Below are 26,777 nucleotides of genomic sequence, written 5' to 3' on the forward strand. Positions count from 1 at the left end.
CAAGGAGAGAGGCTGCTGTGCAGCCCGAGGGGGAGTGCCCAGCTGCCCGGGAGGGGCCGAAAGGGGACAGAGCAGGGACACGCTAGACGTCTCCCTGTGCTGAAGTGGAGATCCCATGCTCCCCAGGAACCGAGGAGAGGCCAGGACCCAGGCGCAGCGGTAAGCCCTGTGCTGCCCCGACCGCACAGCTCCCGAGTGCCTCTTGGAGCCGTGACCTCCAAGCCCAGACAATCTGTGCCCTCTGGCAACAGGGCATTTGTTAAGAGCCCAACTCTGACGGCTCCACACACATCAGTCTGAGCCCTCCAGGGCCCCGTGGTGGCCCGCAAGTCTGCAGGTGTGGGGCCAAGGGTCAGCGGGGCAGGTGGCCTGAGTGGCTGCAGGCTTCGGGAGGGGAGAGCAAACCTTCCAAATGGAGCAGCCTTGGGGCCAACTCACAAGGGCTTTGGCCAATAGCTGCCAGCTCCAAGGAGCTCATCAGCGGGAGGACGGCCACCAGCTGCACAAGTTGCTGCTGGACGTGACGAGGGGAGCCAGAGTCCCCCGACCTCAACCCTGTGGCTGCGCTGGGAGCGTCCGAGGCTGGGAAATGAGCCAGCAGGTGAGACAGACCCATCACCCATCGTGCCCCTGCCGGTGCCCTGGGAGTGGGTGGGCCTGGGGGTGCATTCTGAAGGTCAGCCTGGGCCTGAGAGCAAGGCACCCCCGGGTCTGCTCTCTGGACAGAGCTCCAGAGCAAGGACCAGAAGAAGGGGGCTCAAACTGAGCCCCTGGGCAAACCACCTAGCCTCCCTGCACCTTCTCATCAGGGCCGATCGCGGCCCCGTGGGCTCAGCGCCCATCTGCGTGCTTTGCAGAGCTGGCTCTCCCTTCACCCTCTGGAAGGCCCTACGAGGCGGGGCTGAGCGTCATCCCCATTTGACAGGTGAGGAAACTGCGCACACAGCGGGTGACGGGCGCTTGGACTCGGCCCCTTCCTGCTGTCACTCTCTGGGAGGTGAGCAGGGTGAGGAGCACTCCGCGTGGCAGAACACCAAGGTAGCGCCCACTCCGCCACCCCAGGGCCTGGCCCGATCCACCGGCCTGCTTGTTTAATCACCAGGTAAGGACGTGCAGGGTGAGGGTCAGGGTGGGAACCTGCCTCGTCCAGCCTGAATGCCTCCCTCCCCCCCACCCCTGGCCAGAGTCAGTCCTGGGGGGTCCTTCTCCTCTGCTGAGGCTCAGCTTCTTTGGGGGACCCCTCCCCACAAAGTGGGCCCAATGTGCCTGGTGTCCTGCACCTCCCAGCCTCCCCCAGGAGACCTAGTGCCATTGGAGGCCTCAGCTCCCGCGTGCCGTGTGTCCCTTATGGAACTCCCACATGGGCCTGGTCTTCCCTCAGCACCTCAGAGCTAGCACCCCTGGGAAGGGAGGATGTGGCCCCGTGGTGGGTGCTAAACAGAGTCAGAGGTGCCCAGAGGCTGCTCCCGAGAGCAAGAGGAGGTCAGCTGGTAGCCAGGCTCCGAAGGTATCACCACCTGCCAAGGCCAAAGCTAGCACCCAGGGGCCAGTCCTCTGCCCAGAGAGACCTGGTCATGTCACGCCTGTGGCACAGGATACAGCCAAGCTGGGGCCAGCTTGCTGTCACCTGAGCCTGAGGGGTGTCCAATGCCCTGACCACGTGGAAGAGGACAAATGGCCAGCGGGGCAGCCACTGAGTAGGGAGAACCAGGACATGAGAGAGATTTTCAGTCCGCATCATAGATTCATGCTCAGAATGAACCTCAAAGTCCTTCCCCAGCTCTGATGCCCCACCTGCTCTGGTCTGTTCACCCCCAGACCTCACCACCCTCCCGCTCTTTCCACAGGCTGCACTGGCCTTCTTGCTGGCTGTGGAGCTCTCCAGGCACACTCTACCCCAGGGCCTTTGCACCTGCTCCAGCCAAATCCCACTTTTTAGGGGGTCTTTGCTCAAATATATTTTCTCGCCTGAATTAAAATCACAACTCACTGCCCGCCCCCCACATCTCCCTCACCCCCCCGCCCCCCACACTCCTGCAGGCTCTTAGCTCCTGCAGGCACAATACGGCATGCAGATTTGTGTATTCTGTTGACTGTCCGTCTCCCCTAGAGCAATGTCAACTTTACAAGAGATTTTTACGTTTTGTCCACTGATGTGGATACTTATGTGTCTCTGGAGCCCAGGACAGGGCCTGATTCAGAGCTGACACTCCATAAATATGTGAGTAAGTGAAGGAGGAAGTATGAGCACCCATGAAATAATATGCACAGAATTCCTCCCTCCTCCCCTCCCCCTTCCTTCCTTCCTTCCTTCCTTCCTTCCTTCCTTCCTTCCTTCCTCCCCTCCCCCTTCCTTCCTTCCTTCCTTCCCTTCCTTCCTCCCTTCCTTCCCATCCTTCCTTCCCATCCTTCCTCCCTTCCTTTCCTTTCTTTTCCCTTCCTCCCTTCCTCCCTTCCTTCCCCTCTGCCCCTGGCAAAATGGTGTCCGAAACAGCAGAGAGGCCTGGAAACAAGTTGCAGGCAGAAATGCCAACCAGATTCCACAGAGGGTCCTCCAGGACCGTGCTTTCCACGCTGCTGTGTGCACACGGGTCTCCTAGGAATCTCCTAAAATGGAGGTTCGCTTCAGCAGGCCTGGGGGGCGGCGCGGGCGGCTGAGCGTCTGCGTCTCTCGCCAGATCCCAAGTGAGGCCCGTGCCCCAGGTGACGCGGATGCGGCTGGAGATGGGACCACGCAGAGTCTGGCTCAAACACCACGCAGGTGGGGAGCAGAATTCTATTCTGTTCTAAACCGTTTCATTTTATCCGATCCCCACGGCCACCCCGGTCAAGGGATCAGGCTGGGCTCAAAGTCTGCACATACACCCCCCCTCCCAGGCTTCCTTGCTCAGACAGAGGTCCTCAGAGTGGCTGCCCCTCCTGGTTTCCCCTCCTCCTCCGTCAGGGTCTTGGATTCTGACGCGGCCTGGAGAGCGGGCGGCGGGGGGATGAGGGCATCAGAACACCTGCTGTGTTTACACAGTATTGCTGGGGGTTCCAGCATTCATAGTACTCAAACTCTGAGTTACTTTGAAATTCCTTTGTCTGCCAGGGCCGAATTCTCAACTGAAATAACCACTTTGGAAGGGCTCCTCCTGGGTCACGGCTTTGTAAGAATTATAAATTACGTGGTGAAGCCACAGCCTGACCACACCTGGAGTGTGGTAACCGAGCCTCAGTCCTGCCCTGGAGGCTCCCCAACCCCTGACCTGAGTCTGCTGAGCTCCCACAGTGGCTGCGGGGGAGACCCCAGAGGGGAAGGACACCTACGGCTGGCCCGCGCGCAGACGTGGTGGGGACACGGCCCCCCTATCTTGGTTCCCTGCTGCAGGGTCGTACAAGCTCTCGGACATTTCTCTCTGAATTCCACCTCGGCTGTTCTCTGAAGGAAAATCAATGGGAAGATCTCAATTAATCACACGGGGGCAAATTGATTAGGGTCCTAAATTAGGTCAGTGCTGCTGTCTGCTCAGAGGGTAGGACCCCTTAATCATGGTTTCATTCGTGAGAGGTGGACCACAGGCAGAGGCGGAAAGATCTGTGGCCAGTCTCCGCGGGCTTATCGGGAGGGCCATGGAGGGGAGCTGGTATCTGTCCCTGGCCCACTCCCCCTGCACGGCGCTGGAACGTATCCCTGCCCGGGGCATGAGACAGGCCAGGCCATGACCGCTTTAACAGAATCACTCTTTTCCTTCCCACTGGATGGAAACCGACCCGTATGTCCTCGGCCATGAGTGTGGGGGAAGCCTAGACCCTTGGCCGCCAATCACCTGCTCTGGTAACCTTCTCCTCCCTTTGTTTCCAGTGGTCTCGCTGCTAAAAGGAGCAGCCGATGAGTTCGACAGGTAAGGCCAGTAAAGGTAAGCATCAGCCAGCACCCCCAAGAATTCGCCCTTGGCTGTTCCTGGTGGCTGTCACTTGGCTGAGCCGGGTCTGGGGCCTTCAGCTCAGGGAGGGTGACACATCTGGGGCTAGTGAGGCATTCCAGCATCCCGAGGGCTCTGAGAAGCTCAGTGATCCCTCCTTCTCTGGGCGCTGGAGGTCTGTCGTCTGGCTGCAGAAGGGTGACAGTCCTGGACACGTTCAGGCCAGAGTGGAACCTGCAGCCAAAAGGTGAATGTTTCCATGATTCCATTCCTTTCCTCCAGCACAGCACCTTGGAAGAAGGCCAGTACTTGTAAGGAGCAATCCAAGCGAAGGTTGGTACTTTATAGGCGCTTTGTAAATTCTGTAGCACTTTGAATTTATGTTATTTGTTTGGAACGCTGGAAAGGCACACAGACTTTCTGCTGACGCTGTGCCTTCTCTCCCAGGGCAGGTGTTCACCTGTCGCGGAGGCCCGGCTGGAGAAGCTTGCCCTGCTCTGACGCAGCTCTGTAAGGAGCTGCCAGGAGAAGAGGCCGGAGGCAGAAGGCTGCTTCGACTCGACGTGAGCTCCCCTTGCCTTCTCCCTAGGCTGGCCGGCCGAGAGTCGCCTGGAAGGCAGACAAAGGACGCTAAACGCCCCCACAACCCCCTGCCTGGAACCACAGCTCCAGGAGGTCTAGGGCAGTGCCGACTACTGCCCAGATCCCCAGTGCCTAGAGTGGTGACTGGCAGTATTTGTTGGCCGAATCATGCTTGCACCCTATTAGAGGGGCGGACTGTGTCCTCCACAAAGGTATCTCCGTGCCCTAACCCCCAGAACCTGTGAATGTCACCTTGTATGTGGAGAAAGGGTCTTTGCAGATGGCGTAAGTTGCAGATCTGGAGACGAGATCATCCTAACTTCAGGGTGGGTCTTAAATCCAATGACAGATGTCCTTATAAGGGACACTGGACTCCACTGACACCTGGAGCCACCAGCAGCAGCTGGGACAGGCAGGAAGGGTCCTCGCCTGTAGTCTTCGGAGGAGGGCGGTCCTGCTGACACTGTAATTCCAGGCTGTACGAGAACACGCTTCTGGCCCCCTGGTTTGTGGTGAGTTGTCACAGCAGCCACAGGACAGGCATGTACACGCTCGGGTCTGCAGCTTGCTCCCGGCAGGACACCTTTCCCTCGAACCTCCCCGAGGCCACTCTACCTGGTTCTTTCTGTCGTGCTCCCTGGGCCCTCAGAAAACACGGGCACAGACTATGGGCACCTCTGAGGACAGGCGGGAGCTGCTGCCTCCGTGGGGTTGCCCCCTGGCCGAGGCCCCTTTGGAGGAATCTGCCCAGACAGAGGTGTGGGGAAGGGCCTTAGCCACCGGTCATCACTGCTGCTCCGGGGACCCTCAGTCCAGAAGAAGGCAGAGTTGTGGCAGTGCATAAAAACAGCACTGAACTTTCCCAGAAAGCAGTCGGTGCGGCCTCTGTCCAGAGCTGACTTTCTGCCACCTTCTCAGCAGGAGCTGTGCCCGGCGCTGGCTCGGTTGGGGGGCTCGGCGGGCAGATGCCATCCCCACCCGCATCTCAGACCATCAAAGGCAGGAGGCAAACAGTTCCGGAGAACAAAACCCCTCGCTGCCTCTTTGCCGGTACAAATGCTCCCAAGGAAACCAGACCTCATGAGATCGCCCTGAAGGTTTTTAATTTAACGCCGGTGTCCTCCCGAGAGCCGGCCCTGGGGGTCCACAGTGAACTGTCTTCAGGAGCCGCTGGACCCAGGCCCCGGGCCCTCTCACCGACGAGTGCGTCATTGGCAGTGTGACCGTCCTGTCCCTGTTCCTCTGGCCTGATCGGCTCTCAGGCAGGACTCATCAAAGCTTTCTGAAAACCCAGGTAAATTATGTCCACCGGGTTGCCGGGATGCCTGCCATTTGATTAACTTTTTCAGAGCGCTCTGGCGAGTGGGAGAGCCCGATTTCCCTTCAGATACGTGGAGCGGTTTGACCTCATTACCTCCGGGCATACAGGTCTGTAATTCCCAGGGTCTCCCCGGCTGATGTTAGCGACTTTCCAATTTCCAGAAGGGGCTTAGTTTCCGAATCCCTTTCAAGATCACCGCTATTTTATACTTTTTAATTCCATTAGGTGAATCCGCTCCCATTCCGGAGATTTACTGGGCTGGGATTTCGCAGGTAAGCTTATAAACTGCTTCCCGACAGCCCCGGCCAGGGAAGAGCCTGCCAGCTCTGGGCAGGTCGTGCGTACCAGAGGCTGCAGGTGACCGTGCACAGGTGGCTCGGAACCGGCTTGGAGTGGGGCCCGAGACAGTTCGAGTCAACACGGCCCGTGGCTCAGCGTCCGGCTCGCTCAGGAGTGTCGATTTGCTCCTCAGGCCGTCACTACACAAACGGCTGGGACAGTAACACCCTCACACCGGGACGGCTTTCCCGACAGGGCTGCCTGCCCGTGACCGGGGAGGTGAAGCTGTCTGTGCAAGCTTCTGTGGGTGTGCCCCCGCCCCCCTTCTGCAAGTGATGGCTTTCCTTTCAACCTGAAGACTGGGCCACCGTCCGGCGGCAGGAACACCCTTGAAACAGTTAAGGAGGTCCCTTGCTAATCGGCCCCAAAGGGGGTCCTGGCAAAGGGCTTCCCAACCCTGGAATTTCCTGAGTGACAGGAGGGTCTCTGTCACGCTCAGGTGGCTTCAGGATGGGGGCAGACCACCCACCTCCTGATCAGTGGTTGGAAGCCTGGACCAGACCAGGTCCTGGTCCCCGATGGGGGCTGGAGGTTGAGTTCAATCAAGTGGCCAAGGATTTAATCGATCATGCCTACGTAATGAATCCCTCATGGAAACCCTGGGCACCGAGGCTGGGGCAGCTTCCCAGTAAGTGAGTACAGGGATGTGCTGGGACCGTGACGTGCCTGATTCCACGGGGGGTGGGCGTGGAAGTTCCCAGCTCCCCCTGGGGTCTTGTCCTAGGCATGCCCTTTATAATGAAACTAATCGTTATGTATAGGGCTTTCTTTCTTTCTTCTTCTTTTTTTAATGTTTAATTGAGAGAGAGAGAGAGAGCCAGTAAGCATGAGCGAGGGAGGGGCAGGGAGAGAGGGAGACACAGAATCCGAAGCCGGCTCCAGGCTCCAAGCGGTCAGCACAGAGCCCGACGCGGGGCTTGAACTCATGGACCCTGGAATCATGACCTGGGTCAAAGTCAGACACTTAACCAACTGAGCCGCTCAGGCGCCCCAGTATAGGGCTTTCTTGAGTTTAGGTGACATTCTAGCAAGTTACAGAACTGAGGGGTCATGGGAACCTGTGAATTTATAGCTGCTCAGTCAGAAGGACTAGTGTCTTTGAGGTTTGGCTGGTGTCTGCGGGGGACGGGCCCCAGTCTCAGCTCTGAGTCTGGGGTCGCCCAGTGTTGGGCGAGTCACTTAGCCCTGTGGGCCTCGCCGTCTCCTAGCTGACGGGGCTGGGACAGACGACCTCCAGGGTCAAACGCCGTGAGCACCTGTTCACCCGTCGCCGTGGGGGGAAGCTGCGGGGACCCCTCCGTCTTGCTGGTCAGAACCCAGCTGCCACTGTCCTTCCGGGAGAGCGAACCCCCTGGGCCGCAGAGAAGCCCAGGAAAGATCTGGGGAGCGCCGAGTGTGGGAGCGAGCACACAGCTCTATGGCTCTGGGTCCACCTGTATCGACTGCCAGCACCCCGTGTGCTGCCGTCCCCCTCCCCAGGCCTCACCTGCACATGCACAGATGCTCTTGGTCTCGTGAACGTTTCGTTTTCTGCAGGAGTTTTCACCCTCCTCTCTCCTCTAGCCTGACACCCATCTTGTCCCTCTGTTCCCGAAAAGCCCAGATTCCCTGCACCAGCATCCAGGGTGGCGTGTGAATGCTCAGGGTCGACAGGGTCTCACCCGTCCTCCAGCCCGGCCCTGGCCGACCCCACCTGACCTTTGTGACGATGCCAGCGCTCCCCCGCCTGCTGTGTCTCCCCTCCCACCCCGGTCCTGGAGACTCCCCCCACCATTACGAAGTTCTCCCTTGGCCACGACTGACCTCTGCCTTTCCCCAGGGTCCCAGCCCTGCCCTCTGGGTCACAAAGGTCAGAGGCACCTCGGTGGCTCGGTTGATTAAGCCTCCGACTTGCACCCAGGTCATGATCTGTGGTCTGTGAGTTCCAGCCCCGCGTCCGGCTCTGTGCTGACAGCTCGGTGCCTGGACCCTGCTTTGGGTTCTGTCTGCCTCTCTCTCTGCCCCTCCCCTGCTCACACTCTGTCTCTCTCAAAATAAACAAACATTAAAAAAATGTGATATAAAACATTAAAAAAAAAAAAAGCTCAAGTTTGATCCCCTCCTCTGAGACCGACTTCTGGTCTCTCATCCAGCTTGGGGCTGGCTGCCCGCATCCCGCGTCCCGCATCCCGGTCTGTGGGGTCAGCAGGTGTGCCCGCTGCACGTCCCCTCCTCCTGGGCACCAGGTCGCACGCACGGCCTGGCCGACTCCAGCCACTGTGACGACCCATCCGATGGCCTCCCCCTCCCTGCCTGTCTTCACACCCCTTTCCCGTCCAGCCTCGATGCCCTTCTGGGGTGAATAACATCCACCTAGAACGTCAGCACATGACCTTATTTGGAAACGGGGGTCTCTGCGGATGTGGTGAGGTCCTACTGGATGAGGGTGGCCCTAAATCCGGTGACTGGGGTCCTTACAAGGGCAGATTTGTGCAGAGACGCAGGCTCTCCTGGGCGAGACGGCCGTGTGAAGACAGAGGCAGAGACCCGACAGATGTGGCTACAAGTCCAGAAGCCCCCGAGGCTGGAAGAAGCAAGGAAGGACCCTTCCCTGACCTTTGGAGAAAGCGAGGCCCGGCTGACACCCTGCTTTTGGATCTGTGGCCCCCAGGACCACGAGAGAAGAGGTTTCTGTTGTTTGAAGCCCCTGGTTGGTAGTACTTTGCTATGGCGGCCCCAGGACGCTCATACAGACCTCCGATTCAGTCCTCCAAACCCACACGTTGTCCTTGACCCCACGGCATGCAGTACGTGCCCCCCGCCCTCCCCACTGCCTCCAGACTGAGAACAACGGGGGGCCCGCACCCCAGGACAGAGGCCCTATTCCCGTCTGTTGCAGTGGTCGGCTGTCCAGCTGGGTTCCTTCTCCCAGTTTCCATGGGGACCGTGTGACACCACCTCTGTTCTGCCCCAACCTCTGACACCTGACTTGTCCCAGCTGTCCTCACCTCCTGCTCCATGGAGAAAACAGGAGCCGTCAACTCCCCGTCTGTCCTCCCTCCTTTGGGGGGAGCTCAGGGTCCTTCCCAGCTGCCCCCCGCCCCAGGCTGTCACACTCCTTGTCATTAGCATGTAAAGATAAGAGCACCAATTGCCCGGCAAGGTGACCCCTAGCTGTGGCCCCACTGTCCCTCCTCGCAGCCTGCTCAGCACTGTGTCTGTGTGTCCATGGGGGAAGGGAGGGTGGTCTCTGCCCCTCCCACGCCCCTGCTCTCATGGGGCCACTGCTGTTCCCTCAGTGCTGGACCCTCAAGTCCCTGACTGTCACTGTCCCCCTCCTGCCCGAGCCCCTCCCGACCTTGGCTTCTGCGGGCCCCTCTCCTGCTTTTCCTCGTCTCTTTGCCACCTGCCTCTGTTGCCCCAGACGTGGGAGGTTCCTTGGGGGAAGGAAACTCTGAGCTTTCCCATCTGCACTCACAGGACCACCCCATCATGCTTCTGAGGGCTTCCAGATGGAAGTCTACGGACCCCCCCCCCCCCCCCGCCCGGGGCTCAGAGCCACATCCCCTTGTGTGTTGGACCTGCCCACTGGGGGTCCCATACACCCCTCAAAGCTCCGGGGCTGATCCCACCGCCCTCCCCCCAAACCCAGCCACCCCCCCCTTGCTTCCCCAGTTGTTAGAGTGCCTCCCTGCCCTTCATCCCCTCTGCCCTGGGGCTGGGAGGAGCATTGCCACCCCTCATCCCCCCACCCCCGGCCGCGATAGTCTTGCAACAGCGCTCTGTGTCAGGACATAGCACCCAACCCCTCCGGGCACCCCGGGGATGCAGGGGCCGAAGGAGGGGGTGGGGCCCAAGGACGGTGGGGGGTCAGCTCTGCTACTTTGTGAGGCGAACCCACGAGTCAAAGGCGCGGAGACAACGGCCCTCGCCCACCGAATGACCGCGATGGCTCCTCACGCCGAGTGTCCTCTGCGCACCACCCTCATCCCATTTCGCAGGTTAGGTAACGAGGCATAAAGGTTAAGTCATCTGTCAAGGTCACGCGACAGCATGTCGGGGCTGGGATTCGGGCTCACTGTTTTCGGGACGTCAAAACCCAGCACCGACTTCATTTGCGGGGACCCGTGCAGAATGACAAAGTGGCCCTGTGTTCAAAGACTTTCAAGACGGTGACAAAAGAGCGTTGAGCCAGGGTTGGGGCCCTGAGGTGCTCTGCCGGGACCCCTGCCCCTCCCCATCCCCACCATCCCTCTCCACGGGTGGGGCTTCCCTCCTGCCATCAGACCCCTCCGAGCCCCCTGCGTACCTCGGGAAGGCCTGGTCCTTGTCTCCCCCAGCCAAGGCCTTCTCCTAATCTCCCTCCTCCTCTCCACCCCACTCCGCCCAAAAGCTCTGCCCCCGAGGCTGCTTTGCTGGGCCCCCGGGGAGATCACCAGGCCTCCCCGGGACTCCTGTTTCCTCACGAGAAACGGTAAGGACACAGGTCACAAAAGGGTGCAGAGCCCCCTAGAAGTGTCAGGTCCAGGAGAAGGGGCCCATCCCATCACGACCCCACGGGAGGAAGGGGGCCTGGAGGCTCAGGAGCCCCAGTGGAGCACAGAGCCCACCCCAGCCACCAACCAGGCGGGCCTGCTCCTCACAACTGCCTCTTCTTGTCCTCCCGACAGCCCCCAGGCCACAGAAGGAAGCCGAGGGAGTCCCCCGGCCTGTGGGGTGGGCCGAGCCGGGCCCCTGAGGAGAGAGACGGCCCAGGATCAGCATCTACTCCGCAAGCGAACCGACCCCGACCGCAGCCACTTGTTAAATGCCTGTTGGCCTCCCCGCAGCCTCTGGCGACACCCTCTTGTCACGTGCGCAGGAAGGCTTTACCTGGGCCTCGCTGTCCTGTCCCTGGGGCAGCCCGCAGAGCTGAGCTGAGCTGACCCCTGACCTTCACAGGTGACACACTGGCAGTATCATCACTTACTGTCGCAGCACGATGCTGGGAATGGCCACTAGCGTTCTCTCCCAGGCAGGTGGCCCTCGGCTGAGTCCCCCGAGTCCCCCCGTCCCCGACCCTCCAGGGGCCCCTCCCCGAACCTCCTCCGTCCTCTCCCTGAGAGCCTCACCCACAGCCTTTCCTCTTGCCGGGAAATGTGTCCACGTGGGTATCTTGTTCAGCGGGGGATCTGGCAGCTGAGTCTGTCACCTGACTTGTTTCTGGGCGGAGTCCAGCCCTGGGCTATGGGGGGAGGCCTGGCTGCAGGAAATCGGGGTTCACACCCCATCCCTAGCTCTGCCCTGCCCTCTGTCCTTCCCATGAGCTGGAGTCCCCTCTTCTGCCTGTCCTTGTGCCCCCCTTTCTCTAGACCCATCCCCGAAGCCCCGAGAGAGCAGGGACAGTGGAAGGAAGTCCTAACCCAGATGGGAATGAAAAGTGCTCCCACATTCTGAGGGGCTCTGCTTCTAAGGAATGGGAAGCAGGTAGGACTGACACCCACCTGGGGGGGGGCGGTTGGGGTTGAAGAACAGGTTGGTGACCGATGGCCTTTGCCTGCACCAAGGTCCCCTGACTCACTGGGGCTGGGAACTAGCCACCAGCTGGATGGGGGACAGGGGCTCCCTGGCTGCAGGGAGCCCAGAATGTTCTCCGAGCCTCCCTTCTGTGATTCGGATTGACTTCTCTACAGCCGGCTTGGAGAGCCACCCACGGGGACCAGGGGCTGAGGGCCACACACTTCTGTCCTCTGCCATTGGCCACACCGCTTTCCTGTGGGCACATCCCTCAGCACAGTGTGGCCCAGATTAGCGTCCAGCCCCACGGTGGCCACACATAGAGATGGTCAGGGGTCAGCAGGACCGCTGAGCTAGGGCAGGGGCAGGTGCTGACCCTGCCCACGCAGCCGGCTGGGCGAAGGCCCCCTGCTGGCCCGTCCCCGCCATCAGCGTCCATCTGTCTGGGTGTGGTCACCCACCCACGCACCCTTCTCATGATGCACCCCTGCCTCTGGGCTGCAGACACCAGGAAGCCGCGGGGGGTTACCACGCTGTGGCCAGGTGCAGGCGTCTGGACTTCGCGGCCTCAGTTTCCTCATCTGCAAGATGGGGAAACGGTTCCCTGCTCCTGCGGTGGCCGCGGAGGTTAAGGGAGTGGGGCCTGGTGGGCAGGAAGCACCCCTCTCTTCTCTCCCCTTCAGGGGACGGGGTTGAGCCCCGCAGGTGGAGGCCGGGAGCTGGGCTCCCGTGTGTGGGGGGCAAGGGCCGGCCTCTCTCCTCCTGAGGGGGACCCCCACCACCAGGGGTTCGGGGAGCTGCCTCGGGGAGCCTGGGAAGTGCCTACGTGGTCAGCGTGGCTTCGGGTCTCTTCACTCTACACGGTCTGGGGCACAGTTAATGGGCGTCTCCGCATGTCCGGTGCCCCAATCTGCTTGTCCCCCACTTGTCCCCATCCCGAGACATGGCTCGCCATCCACCCCGTTGCTCAGCTCAAAGCCCAGGAGCCAACTCCCAATTCTCCTCCGTCTCCCCTCCCCCCAGACCCCCAACCCCCCACGGGCAAGTCTCAGGGCTTCCCCAAAACACGGCCTCAGTCCCTTTCCTTCTGCATCCAGGCCACCGTGTGTCATGTCTCCTCTGGGCTCTCACGGATGCTCCTTGATCTGCCAGCTGTGAGGGTGAGGGCCCACTGCCTGCCTTACACCCGCTTACGCCCCACCTTATATCCCACCCTATATTCCGCGTATACCCCGCCTCACGCCCCGCCCTACACCTCCTCTGTCTCTGTCTCACCCCCACCTGGCCTCGTGCCCTCTCCCCACCTCTACAGTTTCCTCCTAGCGCTCCCTCCTCCCTTGCCAGGTCCTCTCACCAGCCCGGCTCCTTCCTCCCCTCGACCCTGACACCCCCTGCCCTGGAGCCCAGCAGGCTCTGTCCCCTGATGTCACCGGGCACCGAGATCTCAGAGCTGAAGTGTGGCCCAGGCCTCCCACAGCTGCTCTGCTCTCTGCACAGCGGGGTGTCCCGTTAGTTAATTTGTGGACCAATCGCTCCCACTCCCCAGACTACCTGCCTGTCTCCCCATCGCTCTGCCACCTCCCAGCCCCTGTGCAGTGCTGACCACGGAGCCTGTGCTCCCTGAAATGGGAGAAGGGATGGAAGGATGGGCAGCCGTCCTTCCTGCGGGCGGGGGCCGGCTCTCTCCAGGGACTTGCCCAACTGTCTGCGGGTATGAGTGGATGAGCAGGTGCCCCATCAGCCATCGCTGAATAGCTTAAGCCCTTGTTGGGGGGCCGTGCCCCACCCCCACCCCATCAATACCACGTAAGCGAGGACACGTCGAGAGTTTGGGTTAGAAGCGAAGAGCGAATTCGGAGAACGACAAGACGGGTGCGTGTGTGTGTGGGGGGGTGGTGGCCAGGAAAAGGGTGGCCTTCGGTTTGCTTGTCCCTAGAACAGGAGAGGTGGCCCAAGAGAAAACATACGTCCAAACAGGTACACGCGTGCGCACAGCAGCACTGTTCTCCACGGACAGAAAGCGGAAGCAAACCCAAAGGTCACCGGCTGGCGAGTGGATACGTGGCGCGTGGGGCGTCCACACAGTGGACACCTGCTCCATGACCGACGGGCTCGAAACACCATCTTACGTGAGAGAAGCCAGGCACAAAAGACCACGGAGAAAATGACTCCGCTGATGTGAGATGTCCAGAAAGGTCAAATCCACAGAGACGGGAAGATCAGTGGTTGCTTGGGGCTGGGGGAGGCGGGAGAGTGGGGGAAATGTGCAGGGGATACTGACGGGCACAGGGTGTCTCCCTGGGGTGATGACAATGTCCTAAATTGAGGGTGGTGAGGGTTGTGCAAGTCTGTGGCTGTGCTGACGAGCCTCGTGCTGTGCACCTTAAGCGGGTGAATCGTACGGCGTGTGAATTCTATCTCCGAAAAAAAAAAAAAAGCAGAGTTTCTTGACCACCTGACTCGCCAGGCTCGCCCAGAGCATCTATCTACGTGCGCGGACTCACCCTTCTGGCCACGGCGCACTGGGGTAGGAATGGCTGTCGCCCTCTTACGGGTGAGTAAGCTGGGGAGGACTGACTTGCCCTCGATCGCGGGGCCGGGGACGGGACGGGACGGGACCTGCATGCAGGTCCGTGCAGCTCTAGAACCGCGGCCCCACGGCCACCACATCGGGCGCCAGCACTGTCTGTGATGAGCCCTGGGCTTCCGACCTGCCTCTTGGGTGTGGCTGAAAGTGGGATGCCAGCTCAGGGCGTTTCTGCGGGATGGTGTGGGCAGCGGGTGGGCGCTGGGCAGACTGAGCCTCACATGCCTCCAGGGACCGCAGGGGCCAGAAGTGCAGGCCGCGCTGCCTTGCCTTTCCAGCTGCACGCCTCCTGGCTCCCCGGGCTGCCCGCCCACTCGACGGCGCTGGGGTTTAGGATCGGGTTCCCCCCGACCCCGCCGCTGCCCCGCCCCACCACACTGCCTGGCTCTGCTCGAATCCTTCGACACACTGGGGCCAGCAAGGGTTCCAGGGTGGGGGCTGGGGGCCCGCAGCTCATCTTGTACCTTGTACTGTAAATACAGAAACGAGTATTACGATTTCGTTTAATATTTAATACAATCAGGTTAATACGCATTCCAAACTCCATAAATAATCATTAGCAGAGGGTTCTAATTGTGCTGGCAAGATCCGACCTCATGACTAATTTAAAGGCCAGAAGACATTCCCACGTTCAGCTCCCCGAAACACCGTAAATTAGCCCGACCGATGCCGCTGGAACTGACGGGGTGTGCCAAGTAGAGGGCACGCCACTGGGGGCCTTTGCCCGAGCCGTCCAGGCTCGCTGCCTGGTGGGCGGGCGGCCCACCGTGGGAGCCCAGAAACCCCACTTGGTCGGTGGCGGTTGAGGGACACGCGTGGGGAGGGGGCCGGCCGGGGTGGAGGTCGGTGGCCGGCGATACGAGCTTGCTTGTAGAGGAGAGCAGAGGAGGGTGGGCTCAGGGGACGCCGCGTGCCCATCAACACCCCGGCACCGTCCACTCGGTGGCCCGCGGGCCCTGCTCGCACCCCACGGTCCAGGAGGCGGGCGGCTGTCTCAGTGGGGTTCTGGGCCCGGCGGCCCACGAGGGCTCCAGGGTTTCTCCCCAAGCAAAATCCCAAGAGCTGCACTGGCAGGGGGCAGGCTTCTAAACCCCAGGATAGCTCAGACTACAGATACGCACAAAACCCCCGCATTTCAGGTGTGTGTGGCCACGTCCGACACTGGGTGTCCCAGACAACTCGAGACGCGGGCTGGCCACAGGCCAGGGGGCTTCGTCCCCTCTGCTGATCCCCAGGCCTGCCTTTCCTGTGTTGGAAGGCGGGCCTCCGCGGCCCTGTCCCCCAAGCCCCCGACAGCTGTCCCCGGCCCCACAGTGCCAGGCTGCCTGCAGAAACCGCACCAGAGGAGAATCTCCATCTTCTCCCTCGGAAAAGCTGAGGGCCCAGCTCCTGGTACCCGGTAGAGGGGAAAGGCCCCCAGGGCTGTGCTGCCCGCATCCCCGCTGTCTAGGGCGGTGGCTCACGTGCCTGTCACATAACACCTGTTCCCAGGAGGTGGGCTTTCAAGTCAAGCACTTCCTGACCCCACCTCTTGGCTGCTTTAGGCTGGCAGGAGCCTCTGCCCAGCAGGATCCCGCCAGGAAGCTGCCCACCCAGTGGGGTGAGCTGGGCCCCCGGCCCCTGTGCTGCTGAGCTCGCCCAGCACTGGCCAGAGCCGCACCTCAGCCTGGAGCGCTGCCACCCACCGCCCTCCCGCCGGAGGCACTGCCAAGTTAACCCTCCTGTCCCTGCTCTGGACGAAGGATGCGGCCAGATCCCTGGGGCAAGCGGCCTGTGTCTGCCCGGCTGACGTACCAGGGCGCACGGTGCCGGAGAGACACGTGGTGACCGGGGATGGAATGCAAAGATGGAGGGGACGGGGCCAGTAAGCGCAGGGCCAGCAGCTGGACTCCTTCCGGACACTGTCAGCTACTGGAGGAAGTGACGGCGGCATCTGATTTTGATCGAGTGCCAGCTGCCTTCATAGCACGTTCTCTGTGTCCTCGCGCTTCCCGAACTCCTGCCTGAGATGTGGGCTGCTTACGTGCCCACCTGACAGGTGAGGGAACGCGGGCTTGGAGGGGCTTCAGCCAACGGGCCGTTAGGCGGCAGAGCTGGGCTGAAATCCCAGTCTGTGGGACCCGGTCCTGCCTGTGACTAGTCGAGGGCGGGGGAGGGCAGGGAGGGGCTGGTGGTGGGGTGAGGCGGGCTCGGAAGCTGGGCTCGGCTTCTCGGGATCAGCCTGGCAGGGATGTGTGTTTCTACTTGCGCAGCCTGGGCGCCGTGGGGACACGGGACCTGGTGCGGGGCAGGCGCTGAGCATTCGCTGAACGGCCCTCACCTCGCGCCTTTTCGAGGCTCCTCCTCCGTGTGCTGGGACCACAGCTCGGGGGGGTGAGCGAGGGTCCCCCCGAGCTGGGTGCACGGCGGGTGTTTGGTGAACGTCGGGCAACAGAGTGAACGAGCGACCACGTGACACTCCAAGTGACCCGGGAGCGTTCCTTCTGGCCAGCCGTGGCCCGCCACCTTTTCCTGTCCAGCTGATACTTGCTCAGGAAGGCAAACCCACCCCCACAACCAGCGAGGCAGGTTCTCTTGGGGGTCTAAGCCCACCGCGGGGCGGGGGGGGCACTCTGGGCTCCACGTGCCCGCCCCCACAGGAGAGGGATGCAGAGCAGCTGTGTCCAGCGTTGTCCAGCGAGGAACAACCAGAGGTCTCTGCGGCCCCAGGGCAAGAGAGGAGACGCGGGTCCAGGGGAAACTGGCTGCGGAGGTGGGCGGTTGGCCGAGGTTGCTGGCGGAGCGACCCAGAAAAGGGGTCGTTAGCGACTGACCCGTGCCCTCCCACCCCGAGTCGTATGTTGAAGCCGTAACCCCCAACTGTATCTGGGGGGGAGGGGGGAGAGCCGTTAGGGGGTAATTCAGGTTCGGTGAGGTCAGCAGCGTGGGGCCCTGGTCTGATTAGATCAGCGTCCTCGTGAGAAGAGGAAGAGACGCAGAAGAGCCCCGTCTCTGTCTCCAAGCACACATGGAGGAGAGGGGACCGCGAGGAGGCGGCCGTCTGCAGGCCACGAAGACAGGTGTCACCAGAAACCAACCTGCCCTCGCCTCGGTGCCCAGGGCCTCCAGCCTCCAGAGCTGTGGGGGGTGAGTGTCTGCGGTTTAGGGTCAGGTCTGCGCAGCCCCGCAGGCTGAGGCACGCGCAGAGGGGAGGGCCGGGCTTGGCGCCCAGGGGGTGCTGGGGACGCACGTAATTCCAGTTACGGGTGCAGCTGGGAGTACGGCAAGCGATTTCGTCGCCAGACTGAGGGTGCGGCCCGTGTCACACTCAGAGGCCTGGACGTGAGCGGTGGCGCCGGCGGCCGGGGACGTGGGCTTCCAGGCGGCCACGGCTGGCACGTGATCCCTCGAGTACGCGCCCGCCTCTGCCGCGAAGCTGGGTGGGCGCGCGAATGGGCCCTGGAGGCGTCTGCTTCCCTCCCCGTCCCCAGCTCCCTGGAGCTCCTGGCTGTATCCTGGGCATTAAAGCAGCAGTGGGGGGGGGGGGGGAGGGCAGAGGAAAGACCACCCTGCCCCCGCAGGAAGACCACAGCAACAGCTGCGGGTGTAGACAGAAGTCACACGCTCACACACGCGTGTACCCACAACCCCGTGAAAAACCATCAAGGCACCAAGAAGGAAACGCGCAGGTTCTGTTGAGTGTCATGCGTGAGCAGGCCCGGCAATGACACGCCCAAGAGGGGACACGGGTACTCAGGTCCCCGCAGGCCAGGCGGCCACAGGACACACTCACACACCCACGCAGAGGCAGGGACAACAGACCCTGCGAACCACGTCCGCAGGCCCCTCCCAGGGGAGCTTCACACACGTCCCGAGCCCTCTGGACTTGCTCGGCCCCTCCAGGGGACACCTTTGGAGGAATCATACTCATGCTGCTGGCTGGGTGTTCAGAGTGCACTGAAATGAAGGCCGCGGTTGCACAAATGGGTGGGAGGGGTGCGAGGGCTGGGGGTTTCTCTGGATGCCACGCTGTGTGTCCACACTTGTCCATATGTGGAGGAATGCATGTCCGTCTGTGTGTCCTCCTCCTGAGGCCAGGGACAGGGCACGAAGCTAGGGCAGGCCATCTGTGGGTGGGGTCCTCACATTTCTGTTCCAGAAAAGCTGTGGGCACGTGGCGCGTGGCTTTGCCGTCCATCATGCAGAACTTGGAACGTTCCAGGCAGAACCTTCCAGAAATCGGGAGTGGAAGCGCACAGGCCGTGAACCAAGCCTGTGAGCGAGGCAGAAGGGCTGTTGGAAAGATGCCCACTGTCCTCTGCTGTGGGCAGGTAGGACCTCTGCAGCCAGATACACGTGGACTCCAGCCCCTGGCACAGAGCAGCTGTGTGGCCTGGGGACTTCCTATCACCTTCAAAGTCAAAGTCTCTCTGCCTGTGGAACGAGCAGGGCCTCGCCGAGTCGGGGGGCCACGCGGCACTGTAATGAGAACCCTCCCGATGTCCTGGGCACGGGAGGGCTGGGTGCCGGCACGTGGCCGCGTGGGGATGGCCCCACTGCCCTTTGGGTGTTGTGTTGGCATTCACGGCCCCACACGGCCAGCACGTCCTACCCCGTGAACGGCACCGGGGGATCTTGCTGGGGTTCACACCCAATGGCGCGTGGATTTAACCCCGCGGTCCTCAAGGGCTTATAACACATCAAGAGGTGCTAAGATCAGTGAGTGGCCTTGAGGGTGCTGTTTTTGTTTAAGTGGGTGTGTGCATGGTCTTTCCCTTGGCCTAGCTCTCCTGGTACTGGCACTGGGTGCTCAGAGACCCCGGCGGAGGGGCAGCCCTCGGGGACACAAACCGCCATTAGGCTGAAAACAGACGCGTCAACATAGGCACAACCCATTAACGTGATCATTGTCGAGCTGGTCGGCGGACTTTGCTGAGACAAATATATCTGGAAAGAAACCACTGGCGGGAGGGCGGGGGTGCGGACGACAGGAGAATGACATTAATTCAGAGGCTGCTGTATTGGGCTGAAGTTTTATTTGCTTCTGGAGATAGGTGCTGACCAAATGGTCTGCAGCTTATTACTGACCCGGGCAGCTCTGGGGAGGGCTGGGGAGACACAGGCACGGGTCTGGGGCACAGCGGGCGGGGGCGGTGGTGGGGCTTTCCTGTTGACTGAAAACACAGCCGTGAGACAAGACAAGAGAGGGTGGGGGTGGGGGGGGGGGCGGTGCCGAGAGAGAGAGCCTGGCTGTGTTGGCTGAATAAAGTACAGGAAAACTTCCATGTCAAAACGTTTTCCCCCTAAGGGACTCGCTGATGCATTTCCTTTTTAGAAAAGGGTTCTTTTCTGCTCTCGGGAGCTTAATTTCATTCGGAATGAAAAATGACAAGAGTGAATTGGACCAGTGGCTTGGACCCAGACTGAGCTGCTGGCTCGATGCACTTCATGTTTATTTAGCTGAAAGCCGGGCTGCGAAGCAGTTGTCTGCACCAGAGCAGAGGAAAGGGGACTGTGTGTGTGTGTTGCGGCGGGGGGGGGCACTGGAGGCAGAGACCCTCTCTGCTGGGGTGCGTGCCGCACGCTCTCTGTGGGGAGGCTGCCTGGACCAGGCGGCAGGCTTCCCCGGGGACCTCGGTGGGAACCGTCGCCCGCCTGCCCCAGGCCCGGCCGTCCGCCGTCCGGGCTGCAAGGGCGGGTCCAAGTGTGCGGGGGCCAGGCTGCCCTTGTTTCTGGCCCTGCGGAGGCTGGGACAGGGGACCTCGAGAAGCCACCTGCCGCTCGCCGGCACCAGCCTCCTGAAGTCAAAGCCACCCAGCCGATGGCTCTTGTTTTATTTTGGCTGTGGGAGCAACAGCCCCCGCCCCACGCAATCCAAGTGCCTCTGCTTTCGGGGCAGGCGTGGAAAGTTTCCGTTCTCGGGAAAGGAACCGAGGCGGGGTGGGAGGAAAACCCTGCCAAAGTCATCGGTGCCTAGCCACGTGGGTGGGGAGCAGCCACTGATAGCAGTGTTTGCTTTCCTCTCCTGGTTCTGTTTTCAGAGCTTCTAGAATAAATGGAATAGAGGAAAGTTTCCCTGTTCCCATGGTTCACGTGTGGATGCCGTCTGGGTTAGGAAATGCGCCGGATCCAGGTGACTGGTTGTAGGTGCTGGAATTGGCCAGGAGTCCGTGGAGACCCGGCATGGGGGCGCACTTCTGCCCCCACGGTCACCGGGAGCCCCTGCGCGCATCAGGGTCCCCACGGCAATGGCATCCGATGTCAGGCCGGTCGTGGCCTTGGGTATCAATCCAGCTCCTAGAACTGAATGTTTCAAAACAGAAGTATTTCCCTTTTAAGAGATCGTATTGTTCCCTTCACTTGTGTGCTTAGAGGTGGCCGTGCGTTCGAAAGCCGGGTGACTTTTGTCTACACATTTCCATGGGCAGGTGCCTAACGTGAACAGTCCTGTGTCCAACACAGCACTGCCCTGGAGAACCGCGCATAAGGTCTGAGAGCAGTCTGGGGCTTAGGAAATATTGGGTAAAGAAAGTCTGGCTTATGACATTTAACACCTTTCTGGAATGTCTTACTACCCCCCAATCCATAATCCGAATGTCTTGCTCCAAAAACAGCAGCCATCGTCACAAGAGTGACGATCAAGTCTGGCGATCAAGTCGGGGACCCCCGTGGGAGGGGACGGCTTATAGTGTCCACAAGGAGATGGCTGGAAACGGGCTCGCCGGTAGATGCAGGCCTCCTCACTCAGCGCCGCCCTACAGGACAAGGGGTCACGTAGGGACCCGAGAGGTGGCAGGCCGGGGGCCCTCGAGCCTCTTTCACCCTGGGTGCTCCGAAGGAGAGAAGCGGTTGCAGAGAGAGCCCAAGCTTTGCAGACGGTCTTGGGTTTGAAACCCCGCCCGGGTATTTCTGTCCGTGCGACGCCAGTGACACGGTCTCGCTCCCTGAGTCTCAGCGTTCCCGTTACGAGACGGCAGAGGCACCGGCTGCCCCTCGGGGGTGGTAGAGGGCCCAGGAGGTGCTAGCAGGGCGCCTGTCGCCAGGTGGGCACTGGGCAGAGAGGTCCATCCAACCCTGCTGCAGGGCCTGAACTCCCTCCCCCCTCCACGTGGCGAATCTGGTGCCCTGCCTTTCTGACCCAGCCAAGTGGATAACCAGGGCAGAGCAAAGGTGCCCACAGAGCTCCCAGTGCCCTCTCCTGGCCCACGCGGACAGCTACTGTGCTAGTTCACAAAAACGCATCCCAGAAGATCGCAGGAGGCTTCATCTTCATTTCTGATTGTCTTCCATTAGCAGGGGCTCCACAAACTCCAGCAGAAAATTGTTTCTGCCCCAGAGCCACTCCACCAAGTAGGTAACGACGTGTAAACAAATATTTAAATGTGTCAGAGAAGCTGATTCTAAAGGAACGGCGCTGTGAGTCCTTGCGGTTTCCTGGAGACTCCTAGGCGAGGCCCCTAAACACGCGCTCCGCTCCTCTGTCTGCTTTGGTGAGGCCGCACTTTTGTGCTTCGGGTTCTGTTCAGGTGGGCACGTCTGTCCTATATGGAAGATCGACGGGCCAGCCGGATGCCCTCCCGGAAGCCAGGTGCTGATGAAAAGCTGGCAGCCATTGCCGATAAAGGGCCCTGTCTCAACTCTCTGCTTGAGGGGACCCTCCTGGTTGGCTCCTGTGCCTTAGCGGTCACTTGGAACTTTCTAGAACATCCCACCTCTTGGGAGCCTGGCAGCCCCTGGCTCCACAGCTGCATGGCTTAGACACAGCCGAGTGGGGCCCTGACCCCCTCTCGCACCCACATTTCCCGTGGCCCCCAGCCGCCAGCTGCAATCCTGCCCAGAAAGGAGACAGCTGGCCTCCTGCCGCCCCGTGTCAATACCCAGCTCGCCTCTCCTTCTGCAGCGTGTTCCCAACGGTGGGCAAAGCCCGTGGAGCAGACTGAGCTGCAAGGGAGGTGCTTAACGCCCTGCCCCTGATACTCATTAGCTGCGCAGTGAGTTTGCACATCCCTGGGCTGGTTTCCTCCTGATACGTGATAGAGCTTAATACGTCGCCACTTCCTGCCTCGCCAGCCGCCCCGAGGGAGCCACATCCTCACGGCCTTTCGCTAACTCCCTGCCGGGGGAGTCCGCGGCCTTCTGGTCCTCTCCCTGGGCGCTGAGGAAAGGAAAGGGTGCCGATGTGAAGAGGACGAGGACGCCCACCGGCTGACCGGCTCCACCTGGGGGTCGGTGTGCCTGGCATAGAGGGCCCCCTGAGCACACGCTGTCTGGCTCATTGCCCTGCAGATACCAGCGGGGAGCCCGGTTAGGTCACAGGCATCATGGAAACAGCGTCCCGGCCAGTCCTGAAGGCACACATCTGTCCTCTGCCTTGGACGCAGAGGCTGAGAAAGCATGTGTGATGCGGGCCTGGGGACGGGCTTCCCACTCTGTCACGCGGGCCCCACCGTGGGGACGACAAATGTACACGAATGAGGACATCGTTGCTGGGAGACCTCTGATGGTCCATTCTGTAGAGCGAGGGCTGCGTTCCATCAAGTGGACAATAGGCCTCCGGACCCCGGTGCACTGGTGTGCCCGGGACCCCCACACGAAAGCTGAGGGGTCCCTGCCTTTTGGCTCCAGGATGGAGAACTGACAGGAGACCCTTTTAGCTGGAGAGCAAGGAGCTCCCCTCACCTCTAGCCGAACCGAATTTCCCAACCTGCAGGAGACCCTGAATGTGGAGTGTCTGTGCAAAGAGAGAAGGAAATTGAGTTTCAAGCGATTTATTTTTCCTCTCGATTAGGTTTGCATTGAGTGGGGGAGGGGAGGGAGAGACGGAGAGGGGCTGGGTCAGCAGGGGGGCCCGGGACACCCTCTGTGTCTTCAGCTCAGTGTTCTCCCTCTCTGCTCCCCCGGCGGGGGGGGGGGTGGGGGGCTGTGACATGCTCGGCAAAATCCACAGGGTGGGACCCTCAGCCGGGCCCCGGGCAGGGCCAGGCCCGCCACCGATGGGAGATTGGTTCAACGGCAGGCACCTGGGCCCCGCCGGGCAGCCAGGGTCCTGCCCTGCCCTGAGACTCAGATTCTCAGGTGGGCTCTGTGCTGGCAGCCAGTGCCGCTGGGGTGGCTGGCGTGGGGAAGCAAAAAAGAAAGAAGAGAACATCCTTCCCCCACGGTCAGACCCCACAGTGTTCGGGGAAGAGCAGATTCCCTCTGGGAAGCTTCCTGGTGAGCAGGGCCATGCTGACCACTGGCGTCTCCTTGGAGCTCTGAGCTTATGGCCGTGAGTGCTAACCTGTGTGCCCTTCCCCTGATGTCGGGGCACACAGCTGTGGGAGGTGACGATCCCACTGCACGCTGTGAGTGGGGCCCCAGAATTCTCCCTGAGACCATGGCTTGCTGTGGGGACAGGAGAGACACCTCCACACCCCCTTTCCCACCACACACGCTGGTGTTGAGTGTGCTTGGAGGAGAACGGTCCTGCACACACGCGCACAGCAGCAGATATGAACACGACGGCCCGGAAGGCGGGAACAGCCCACACGTCCCTCCGCAGGTAAGTGGATGAACGAAACCCGGTGTATCCTCACGGTGCGATATTACTCGGCACGGAAACAGGAACAAAGCACAGCCTAGATGGGCCTTGGGAACCCAGCTGCGTGAAAGGCCACGACCTATGCTAGGATTCCATTTTTGGGGAATGTCCCAAATCCTTAAATCCACAGGGATGGGTCACAGACTGGTGGTCAGCAGGGGCTGGGGGAGGGGAAACCTGGGGGTGGCTGCCACCTGGAAATGGGGCACCCTGTCGGGGCGACGGACAGAGCTACTAAATGCCACTGAGACGTTCACTTGGAAACGACTAACTTTAGGTTTTGTGAATTTCACTTCAATAAATGTTAGAAAAATCAGGTTGAAACAAGGACTACCCTGGAGAGATTAGGGAAATACACGGGGGTGTAGAGGAGGGGTGGGCCTGTGGCAGCCACTCTGCCCGCTTCCGGCCCTTCTGCGTGTTTCTGTCTGGCCGTGGGGAGGGACGGGGGACCTGTGTGTTCTTTTGCCTCTGATGGCTTCTCTTCACCCCTGCCCACAGGATTTCAGCAATTGGGGTTTGCATGCACGTGTTGACTACACTCAGTGACATCCCTGTCTTAAGGAATCAGGAGGCTCTGCACGCGTCTGCAAACACTTGAGCTTTCTGGGGTGGGTGGGCGTTCTCCGCCGCAGTGAGCTGAGCAACCACGGCAGGAGGATTTCAGGGCGAGCAGGAGCAAGACGAAGGTAACGACCCTGCGCCCGTGGCACCCCACCCCTGCCTGCATCTGGGAGGGGATGGAGGGATGGGTGTGCGCAGGGGCAGCAAGGCCAGAACAGGGAGGAGCTGTATGCTACCGTGACGTCAGCGTCCTAGCCAACTTGTTCGGAATGCTCGGCTCGGAACCGGGTGTGGACGCAGCGTCCTCGGATCCCATGTTGCCAGATCACTTGTGTTTCCTGGGGATCTTGAGATTCAGTCTGGTTTCTGTTAAGCCCTGTGCTGCCCCGGGCCGTCCGCCAGGCTAAGCTGCCGAAGGCTGCAGGAGGTGGGGTGGCGCGGACGGAGAGATGGGCTAGGCCCGCAGTGGGAACGTTCGGACACTCCACCGCTGAACACGCGTTCATTCCAAGGCACGTTCAAGTCCTCCCTGCTGGGCCCCGCGAGGCACCAGGGCGAGTGTCTGTGCCTGGGACCCCAGACGGATGTGTCCACCTGTCTACTCAAGCTCCCGCCTGCAAGCATCCCACACTCAACGCGTCTAAAACCACGTCCCTGAGCGCCAACCTGCCCCCACATGCCGCTTCCCTGTTTCCCCGTGTGACTTCTGGTGGGGTTGTCTGAGACTTGTGCCTTTCTCTCACACCCCGCACCCGACCCATCAGCGTGTACTCAGGGGTCCACCTTTAAACAGATCTCGAATTCCACCCTTCGTCCCCTCTACTGGGACCACCGCAGGCCGAGCAAAACCTTCCTTCCCGGTCAGGCTGCTTCTGATCTGGCCCACAATGCACCGCCTACTCGGAACCAGGCAGCAGGTGTAACGGAAGGCATGGCGGGGCAGCCTTTCTGGAAAACCCTCCCCCGACTCCCACCACACTCAACGCAAAGGCAGAGCCCTCAGGAGGCCCTGCCCCATCTGGCCCAGCCCCTCCCTCATTCTGGAGTCCTTGCTGTTCCACCTTTGGGTCGTTGTTCAAATGTCACTGTCTTGGGGAGGCCTGCTCACCTCCTTACTTCCTCTGCCTTCCTCTGCCCCTGCCTTCCTCCTGCCTGGCATACGGTTTTCTTCCCTACAGCCTGTCCGCTGTCTGTGCCACAGGAGGTCCTGAACCCTCAGCACCTAGAATGGGGCCTGGCAGGTGTTGGAGGCCACCAAGCACTCATGGTGGAAAGGAAAAGATACCCCCAGGACCCCAAAGAGGGCTGATAGAGGAAAAGATGCCCGGAAAGCACGGAGAGGCCACGGGGGCAGGAGACACACCCCTGTCTGCCAGCCAAAGACAGTCCTCCCAGCCCGTCTTCCCCTCTCCAGACCCAACTTCCCAAAAGTGTGGCTCCAGAACCACTGTCCTCCACCCCTCTCCCCCAGAGGCCCTGTGCAGCCTGGCTTCCGGCCCCCCCCCCATCCTCGTCACGCTGCCGTCCCGAGACTCCCCAGCTGCAAAATGAGACACGCGGGTCTCCGCCCTCACTTACAGCGCCTCCCCCATCGCGGAGCACTCCCTCATTCCTGAGGGCTCTGCACCTGCGTCTGTCCCCCACCCGCCCTGCAGCCCACGGCTCCTTGCTCCTTTGGCTTTCCCGGGCCTGGCATTCCCTTGGCTGGCCTTCTCAGCCTACGGCTACACGCCCCTGGCGTATTTTATCCGCCCCATGCTTCAGCTCCCCTAACGTATGATGACCCCCAAATCGACGTATCTGACCCTACACCTTCCCTGATCCGAGTTCATCAGAGGAGAACAGAAGAGGCGGTGTGTTCCACACACAAGGAACACCTGACAGAAGGCACGAGCCCTGAGAGAGAAGGAAGCGGCTTGTGCTGGAAACGGAGCCGGCGGGTGTGGGCGCAGTGGAAGCCGCACGGTGATCTGGACAAGCAGCGGGGCGAAGGCGGGGGGCAGGCGGGGGAGGGTGCGGCCCACATGGGAACCAGCTTAAATCAATCATGGGCAGCTCCTATCGCTTTCCCATCTGGGAGATTACGCAGCCAGGACGTGTAAAGTCTCCAGCCTTGTACTGCCCATCGTGTGCCCAGAGAAACCCCGTCTGTGGCACAGAAAGGGACTTCTCCCGGCCCCTGTGGTCTCAAACCCCAGCTGATGGCTTTCAGTGTGTCCCATCAAGGCTGAGAAGCTGACGGCAAGGCATGGAGAGGCGTGTAGAATGTTCTTGAGGACCAGGCCTTGTGTCTCCCCTAGAGGTGGCCGGTGAGGCTGGGACCAGTTCTGCCAACCACTGGGCACTGAGACCCAGCGGCCCTGCTGGGCCTCGCCAGCTAGCAGGCAAGCTGACCACAGCAGCCCCTGCCTGTGCTCTTGGCCACCCAGAGTTGAGTCCCCCACT

General features: G+C 61.1%; 1 protein-coding gene and 1 long non-coding RNA gene across 7 annotated transcripts in view; one reads left to right on the forward strand and one right to left on the reverse strand.

Annotated features, from left to right (window-relative positions):
* RBFOX3 (RNA binding fox-1 homolog 3) overlaps positions 1-26,777 on the reverse strand; it is a 452,855-nt gene that overhangs the window by 140,536 nt on the left and 285,542 nt on the right. The window lies entirely within an intron of this gene.
* On the forward strand, positions 2,448-8,041 carry LOC123604080. Of its 4 annotated transcripts, none has more exons than XR_006715209.1 (5): positions 2,448-3,884; positions 4,188-4,238; positions 4,358-6,484; positions 6,587-6,779; positions 7,711-8,041. It is a non-coding gene; the product is annotated as an uncharacterized LOC123604080 (long non-coding RNA). The 4 variants fall into 4 exon arrangements; XR_006715210.1 differs by having other exon boundaries at positions 6,587-6,775; XR_006715211.1 differs by lacking the exon at positions 7,711-8,041 and having other exon boundaries at positions 4,358-6,080; positions 6,281-6,484; positions 6,587-6,958.

The sequence above is a fragment of the Leopardus geoffroyi genome, chromosome E1 (genome assembly GCF_018350155.1).
Source record: "Leopardus geoffroyi isolate Oge1 chromosome E1, O.geoffroyi_Oge1_pat1.0, whole genome shotgun sequence".
Lineage (NCBI taxonomy): Eukaryota > Metazoa > Chordata > Mammalia > Carnivora > Felidae > Leopardus > Leopardus geoffroyi.